The sequence below is a fragment of the Anopheles aquasalis genome, chromosome 2 (assembly GCF_943734665.1).
Source record: "Anopheles aquasalis chromosome 2, idAnoAquaMG_Q_19, whole genome shotgun sequence".
Classification (NCBI taxonomy): Eukaryota; Metazoa; Arthropoda; class Insecta; order Diptera; family Culicidae; genus Anopheles; species Anopheles aquasalis.
Window position 1 is genome coordinate 41,976,384 of NC_064877.1, and position 8,617 is coordinate 41,985,000.

At 46.6% G+C, this 8,617-nt stretch overlaps 1 protein-coding gene across 1 annotated transcript in view; it reads right to left on the reverse strand.

Moving 5' to 3' along the window:
- Positions 1-222: 222 nt before the first annotated feature.
- Positions 223-8,617, reverse strand: part of LOC126574982 (rho GTPase-activating protein 100F) — a 28,938-nt gene continuing 20,543 nt past the window's right edge. The window contains exon 12 of the mRNA XM_050235437.1: positions 223-8,617. This exon is cut by the window's right edge and continues 2,386 nt beyond it. The gene's annotated coding sequence lies outside the window, so the exon portion shown is untranslated.

Genomic DNA, 8,617 nt, shown 5'->3' on the forward strand with positions numbered 1-8,617 from the left:
ATATATTCATTAATATTTTTTTTACCGTTTTACTTATTCCGTTTCATCCGCCGCATCCCACATGCCACCGCCCGAACGATGCCGTTGTTTTTTGTGTGTTTCCCTTTTTTTTCCTCCTTCGTTCCTACAGTTTTCTCGCCATTTTTTCTTTTCCTCCGTTTTCCTTTTCCTCTTTTGTCGCGATTCGTGTGATTCTCGTTCGGCTTCGGCTTTGGACCTTCTCGTGGGGGGGGGGGGGGGGGGGGAGGGTTATAGTTTGCTGTCTGGTCTGGTCTGTCGGGGGATACTCCGGATTCCGGGACACTGTTACTCCTGTCCTCCTCCTCCTCCTCCTCCTCCTCCTCCTGTCCTGTCTTTCTGGCTTTCGCGTTCTGTTTTGCCGCCCCTTAACCCCGGTAGCGTTGCCTACTCGATGGTCGCGATGGTATTCCGTTTCTTTGTTTTTTTTCTAATTACTTCTATTTATTAACCGATTATGTCGCTTTTCGCTCCTTCCCTGCCCCGTCCCCATCTTGAAACATGTGTCGTGAGTGTTTGGGGGGGAGGGTAGATTGTGGTTACTGACTTCAAGCGTTATTCGTTTTCGCCGATAAGAAGGTTAATGTTAATTTTTGGGTTTTTTATCGCTTCGTTCGCTCTCTCTCCGTCTCTCCTTCTTTCTTTCTCTACCTTTCCACTTCACTGTCCACTTACACTTGACCATTATCTTTCGCTTCGTCATTTTCATCATCTTCTTCTTTCTCATTTTATTTTTTGCTTCAATACAACGCGTACGTACTGGCTTCACTATAAGCGGAGTTTTAATGTTAGTTATCCTTTTCGTACTCTCTGTGGCAGTGGTTTGAGACGAGTATCGAGTATTAACTTCCCTCCTGCCCTCCTTCCTTCCCCCCACCCACCTTCCTTGCCAGATCACTGACATAAGGGAGGGCGGGAAGGGGACCCTCACCCATAGGCGATCGGTTGTTTCAGTTGTGTTGCCATCGGTGATTGTGTATCACTGTGTATGTGTGTGTGTCTGTGTGTGTGTGTGTTTTCGTGTGTGTATGTCGATCGCCTGATGCTACTAGCCACCCACTCTTTCCCCCACCCGCTCTTCATCATCATCATCTGTGTAGAGCTCAACGAATGACGAACGAATTTCGTCTTCGAGTGACACCTCCAAGGGTTCTCCCTTTTCTCTGGTTCTTTTGTTTGTTTTTGTTCTAATGACGACTAAGAATGATTTTAAGATTATTCGTATCATTATCAACATATCAGCGCATATGGAAGGGAGGTCCTTTGGTTGGTTGGAATTGCAGCTTTGGAGGATTTTGGGGGGGGGGAGGGGCATTGAGTGGTCGTGGTCAAGGGTCGGGGGGACGATGAGCATTTTGAGCGTTACGTTATCGCGAACACCGGGACCGGAACCATTCCTATATATTTATATATAGAATACGCGTATATATATATGTATATGTCAATGGGTGTATGTATATGCGCTGGTTAAAGCGGGCTCGGGGGAAAGTGGGGTGTCAGAATCTGGGGTTTTTGGGGTTGAGGGCGAGGGCGAGTTTGTAATGAACCTATTACCATGATGTAGTGTATTACTAGTACTTATGCACCGACTGCGTTTCGCTTGCTGGTGTTGCTTGGTTTGTTTTTTTTACACTCCGCACCTCCACTGGTGCACTCTGTCTTCCGGGATTTTTGTTTTTGCTTTTTACTTTAATTCGTTTCGTTTAGGTTAGTAGCTACTAACACGTTCCACGTGTGCCACGTGCCATTCCACGAGTTGATTCTCCAATTCCCTCTCTTTCCAAGTTTACCAAATGTCCTTCCCACTAGCGGGCGTACTGCTGGACCTGCTGCATTGTATGTCCCTGTTGTGCTCAAACTCGCGATATCTAACAATCACTCCTTTTCTCTCCTTTATTCTGAATGTAAATGTGTTTGATGTGCTACAGATTGCAAGCGAGAGAGAAAGAAAAAGAAAGAAAGAAAGAAAGGAAGAGAGAAAAAGAGTTCTTCCCAGTTCAGTCTAGTGCAAGAGATCCTAGTAGCCACCGACCGTTCCCGTATACTGCTTGTATAACAGTATAACAGAGCTATGCAGCATGCCAAACGTCAAAAAGGATGCTAACCGAGGTCGGCCATCAACGAAATTGAAGTTGAGTTAAAGTTTCATCAAAGGAAGTCAGGCTACACCATAACGAAGCCAAACAACGCAACAAATCCAGTAAGACGATCGTCGAACGAGAAAAGCTACAACAGGGACATCAAGCGCTCAGTCCTCAACCCTTCCTTTCTCCTCCTTTCTCCTTTCTATTGTGTCTCAAAACTTGCAGCTTTGTCGAGGGGCGCCTCGACTCTATCATCTAAATGAAGCTGTGAGAATCCCTCAAAGTCCCCCTACGATATCTAGCTCGATGTCTGTGGTGGAAACGAGAGAACGGGTTGCGACCGATGGCACTCTACCCACCTTTTTTGTGTGCGCCCTTGGTCACCTTGCTCCTGGACACACACCATGCACATAATATTTACATTAAAGCGCACTGACCAGCGCATTTGCCTCGGCCGGGCGTTGGTTGCACGAACGAATCAGATGGCGAAACTGAACAGAAGAAGTACAGCAGGTGAGGGCAACATGAAGTGAACTGGGGATAGATTTGCTTAGCTTAACTCATTTCCTCTCTATGTATGTGTGCGTGCGTGTTCTTGGTTCCAGGGATGTGGCCCCGGGGAGGTTTTTTTCCACGGATACACCACGCATCTCTGTCTTTGAATGCTACAAGTCGGAGCTTGAGCAATAAAAAAACAAACATAATCATCGTTGGCGCTCGCTCGACAATTGCCAACATTCACCAGTAGCCGGAAGAATGTTGCCCAGGTGATGATGCTCATGGTGATCAGATGCGTATCTTGCACGCTACTTGGATCGAGGAGCTTTCTCCTCGTTCAAACTTGGGGGTTGCGTGTGAGGGAATGGATCTTCCAAAGCCAAAAAAAATGGATTGTGATAGATAGAAGAGCGCGTTAAAGAGTTTGTGAGAGAGAGAAAGAGAGAGAGAGAGCGATAGAGCGAGAAAGAGAGGAAGAGAAAAGAGGAGGTGGGGCAAGGGGGTTCAATAGAACCTATATAGCGAGCAAAGTACTTGGTGGCCTGCTTGTCCGCTTTGAGAAGCCGTACAGACATGGTATAGAACTTGCTTAGAAATGGTTGAATAGTGTGCGTGTATGTGTGTAAGAGTGCATATCAAAAACCCACCGGTAGCTTCACAAAAGCAGCGCAAGAGTAGTAAATCCAGGAGGCCAAAAGTTGGTACCGCTTCCATGGAGATTGCTATGATTAAAGGATTTTGCCAAAAAGTTTACTTTAACTGGAGATTCTTTCTCTCTCTCTCCCTCTCTCTCTCTCTATCTCTCTCTCTTTCTCTCTCTCTCTCTCTCTCTCTCTCTCTCTCTCTCTTTCGCGTGTTTTCATTCTCCATCGCTCTGTTTTGAATGGAATGCATGGAATCGAAGCTAGGAATGGATGCTGTTGGCAGAAATGGTCGATTAAGTGCTATTTGTTCCTTTCGATACTTTGGTGTAGTGTACTAGTAGTAGTAGTAGTGGTGGTGGTAGTTTGTTAGTAGTATTAGTTGTTAGTAGTAGTAGAGTTAGGTGGTGCGGTGCGGGTTTGTTGGTGCAGTGTGGAAAGGTGTGCCCCAAGCCCCTTCGGCCTCGGGATCGGAATCGCAAACCGACAACACACACAGACACGCGCACGCACACATACACGCCCGAGAAGCCGTATTACAACGGAAAAAAACACGCGTGGCTGCGTTGCCCAACACACTCGCACACACACATATGTATATATACGCACGCGTTCGTGTTGTAAATTTATATCAAAAAATAGTTGGTTGGCTAGTTAGTTCGATTGCTCCGCCACGCCCAGGACACAGCGCCACTAAAGCACACACATACACACCAACAGACACACACACCCATTCACTACCATCCTAGCAAGCGCAGTAGCACTAAGCCACATCAACAGAACAACATGCGTATCCTGGGCCTGGTGTCTGTCAAATGGGTCAGTTTTGCGCATTTCCTTTAGCTCTGAACGATGCTGCTGCTGCTGCTGCTGCTGTTACCATGACGATGGCGTGTACGTGCGTGTGGTCGGGGTGTACGTGTGCGTCCTTAAACGCGTTGGAAGTGTTGTGTAAAAGTGTTAATCATCTTCCTAGCCTACTGCTGCTGCTGCTGCTGCCGCTGCTACTGCTGCTGTGCCGCTACTAACTGCGATGAGTTCGCGATGAGAGCGCGGCAACCATCGTTGTATGATATGCTTGGAATGTAAAGCTCTCCTTTACCCCTTTTTGCCTGACGGCCGGCCCGGATTTTTGCAGAGCTCATAACTGCAGACCAGGGCCCGGAAAGGACGGTGGTGCCAGGAGCGAGAAAATCAGGCCCCAGCTTGGCGGTGACGGAACGGCTACTGGATCGAACTGAAGCAGTAGTGGTGGATGGATGGAGTGGCCGGGACCACTCCATGAAAGTGTGCATACATTGGACGTAACGCCACACCACGATACCGACCGACCGATCGCTACCCACTTGTGTGCCCTTTGCTTGTGCTTAAAATGACAGCTACTGCCCAAAGCCACGCCTGATGATATTTCTTCCTGATGGTTTGAGGAAAACAAACAAACCGGTGACGGTGGGACCACAAACGTAATGGCGTGTACGGTGTGCTATGATGCTTGCAATAATTTTGCCAAAAAGCATAATCTCGCCTCGATTTCAATTCTCGGCTCAGTTCGCGATGTTACTAATTCGATAACCGTCATCGGAACCAAGATACATGATGCGCCGCTCGACCATTACTCCTCCGTCTATTCGATGCGCGCGCTGATTCCGATTCGCGCAAAAGCATTCTCATCAATTCAGCCAGTTCCAGGTAGCCTGCTGTCCACCCGTGTTCCTATTCTCCGGTTCTCCGGTTTTCTGGTTTGTTTTGTTTCGCTAATAAGCTACCACCTCGCTTTCTTCTCGCCTCCCCCACAAACCCTTCCTTTCGGTACGTCTTTTTTTTCCTATATATTTGTTTTAACCTAGCAAATTCTCTTCTTTTGCATCCCCATGTATTTTTTTTCCATTAGGGGACGATTGCATTCCATGTAAAAACGGTGTAAGAACGTGATTTGTAGTCTAACGATATGAAACAGGTAATGATATTCGGTGTGTTTCGTGTAGGTATGTGTGTGAATGTGTGAGCGTGTATGTTGTGTGGTGGTGTGTATCGGGTGAGTACTGACAAAAAGAATGGCGCATAAGCGATAAGTCCAGCAGGCAGCATAAATACCTTCCTCACAGCAGAACGATGGCGGTAGTAGCAGCAGCAGCAGCAGCAGCAGTATCAACATGAGCAATCATCATGGCTTTAGTGGCAGCAGCAGTGACGCCAACGACGATGACGACTCTATTTGTAACACACAGAGAGGTGACGAAACGGTTCTGGCAGGTTTGGTGGTGGTGGTGGTGGTGGTGGTGCACGGTAACAATATTCGAAGAGAATCACGGAGACGGAGTTTGGAGAGAAATTGCAGCAAGGATTGGTGGTTGTAGGGAATTGCTTGATCATTTCCTTCGAGTTCTAGTCCAACAGGGCAACAGCGTCCCCTGCATTCTTCAGATTCCACTTACCCCTTCCCTCAGCACCCTGTCTCTCTGTCTTCAACCGATCCTATGATTTGGTTTAAATGTTGGCTAATATTGTGCGAGTATGTTTAGTTGATTCTCACAGAGAAAAACCCCTTCTTACGGAACCCAAAGTACGCTATAAAATCGTAATTTCCTTTTTCTCTATTTTATGTTTTTTTTTCTTTTCCTTTTTTTTATGTACTTCTCTGCTAGCGTTCGTTCGCGAATCTTATCTGCATGCTAGGCGATAATATGTTTGCTAATGAAATGTGGGTTTTCGTACCTTTTTTTTCTTTTATTGGTGCGGGAAGAATTCGCTTTTTTGGAGAAGGGGGAAGGAGGATTAGAAAACGATCGACCCTGGCCCACAGTAACGGTAGTAACGGTAGCTTGCTAGTAATTGATTAATCCTTCTTCTTTTTCTATTCCTTTCTTGCTTTCATTCTCTCTTCTTTTCTCTCCTTACGCTCCGCATCTAAAACATTGCTTCGAAACGTGGCATTGGTTTGACAATGGAAAGATGGAAAGATCGAGATGATTGCAGAAGATCGTTGTATTGGATGATAGTAGTAGTAGTGGATCAGTTTGAAGGGAGGAAGAAGAACAAGAAGAAGAAAGCTGCAAAGATTGCTCGATCGTATCGTGCCCCGATCTCTCTCTCTCTCTCTCTCTCTCTCTCTCTCTCTCTCTCTCTCTCTCTCTCTCTCTCTCTCTCTCTCTCTCTCTCTCTCTCTCCTTCTCTCTCCATCACTATGCATTGCGATACACATTTTCTACTATAAGATTGACCTAATATTGACCTACTCGAGGTGACTCATGCTCGGTCAACACCGAGCCACCACGATTGTTAGAACCGAAATTGACATAAAAATGCATCGTGGGCACCAAACAGGAGAGCAGCGATGCGTCTTAGCATTAGATCCATTTAAAGCTCCTGCTCCTCATTGCTGCAGCCAACTACTACGGTCAAAAAACTACGTATCGGATACGTGGAATTGGTTGCAAAAACAATAACATCCGCATCACGTACCGAGCCTCCGATTTCTCTCTCTCTCTCTCTCTCTCTCTCTCTCTCTCGCACTGCCTCTGTATTTACAACGAATAATTTGGGACAGGGCGTTAAATCGGGCAACCCCTAGAGCCCTAGAGAGGGGTGGAGACAAACTATCTAACGCTCGTAACGTATCTTCGATTAACAGGACAAAAACTAACGACGATTAGAGAGGCCTTTCGAACCATTTCCCCCTGGCTGGCTTGGCCAATTTTTTGTTTGTTTGTTATTAATGGTACGTATTGTACGTTCCCCTTTTTTTGATTCTCCAAGCAGAGCCCTCTCCCAGACATGAGTAATGGGTAAACTTTGTTTTCGCGGTAGAGGGAATAATGGTTGCTAATATCATGGAGTCTGTAAACAGTCTGTCTATAGTGGTAGTGGTTGTAGTAGTAGCAGTAGTAGATGTAATGGTAGTAATTGTAATGGTATGGTGATGTGCTAACAATGGACAACAAATGTAACTCAAAAGCATCAATGAGCATCCTGGAAGCTCCATCTCTCCCTTTCTCTCTCTCTCTCTCTCTCTCTCTCTCTTCAGCCTCCAAATCTGCTTGCGCTACAATTCCAGGCATCCTAAGGTCCAACTCCAATTCTAACTGGCACTGTCGCTCGCTGTCCCTTTTTTCTCTTCTCTTTAATGCTACTGCGCGCACCATCCCGATCGAACATCCTTTTTTGATTCCTTTTCAATAATTTCCCTGCTTAGTGTGTGTTTAGTTCTGCCTGCTACTACTGTTTGCAGCTACAGCCTTTCGCCTACTTTACGACACGAAATTGACATTGAACTGCATGAGAGAAAACCGAACGCGAGGGAATCCGAAAAGCACACGCCGAAAGTAGCAGTAGTACATCAGTGGTATCAGTAGTATCAGTAGTATTAGTAGTTGCTCGGTAACAGTAGTAGTCCATTGTCCTCCTAGATCAAAGCTTACAGTCCCTAGACGATACCCGGGCTACTTTAGAATATAGCATTGTGTGCAATGCTCCACTGGCATGACAACGGAACGGAACGGTCGTTGCCATCGCGCATTGGAAACGAAAAAGCTAGTCCTAGTAGCTGGGGCCTTAGTATATCGGTATTATTCGTTGCTGCGTTTCTCCATAGCTGGCTGACCCGCGTTTGCCAACCCCTTTCCCTATGTACATTGCTTGCCAGTGGCCCTAGGCACAACACTTGAAGCACTTGAAGCTCGCACGTTTTTTAATACGCCTGGGGGGAGGGGGGAGGGGTGATCCACACACGCACACACTCACAACCCATGCACGCACACATACAATCACACATACACATACGGTTCATTGTCTGTACGGTCTAAGGCGCTTTTCAATTCGCTTAACAAATGGTGGCGGTACGCTGGTCGTACCGTCATCACACCTGACGCTCCTGGGGGTCCTGGGGCTGGAAACTTAACATTCACTACTCCATACACACATCCACGCACACACCCATGAACCTACACACGACGTATATCCTGCAAGCTTTGGATGCGGAGCCCTGTAAGCAAGCTAGCAAGGATTTTTTTTTAAATCGGAATTCCTTTCGCACCTTTCGTTTGGAAATATTCCTTTAATCCTGTACGTGTGAGGTGGCCCTGTGTGTCTGTGTATGTCCTTAAACCACAAACAGATCGGTCGAGAGCACGAGCTGCATTTAATAACTATTAGAGCGTTTTCTCCCCGGGAGGATTGGAATAGCATTAGAAGGTTAGCCAGAACAGGGCCTTTGGCAAATGCCACAAATTGAGATTTCTTTCACGCCGCTACCGGAAGTGCGGATCGTGTAATCGTGGGGAAACTGTTCAAAACAGCCATTAGCCTACCGTTAGCAAGCAACACGAGTAGCAGCAATATCATCATCACCTTTTTCCTCATCATTATTGTATCCGCGTG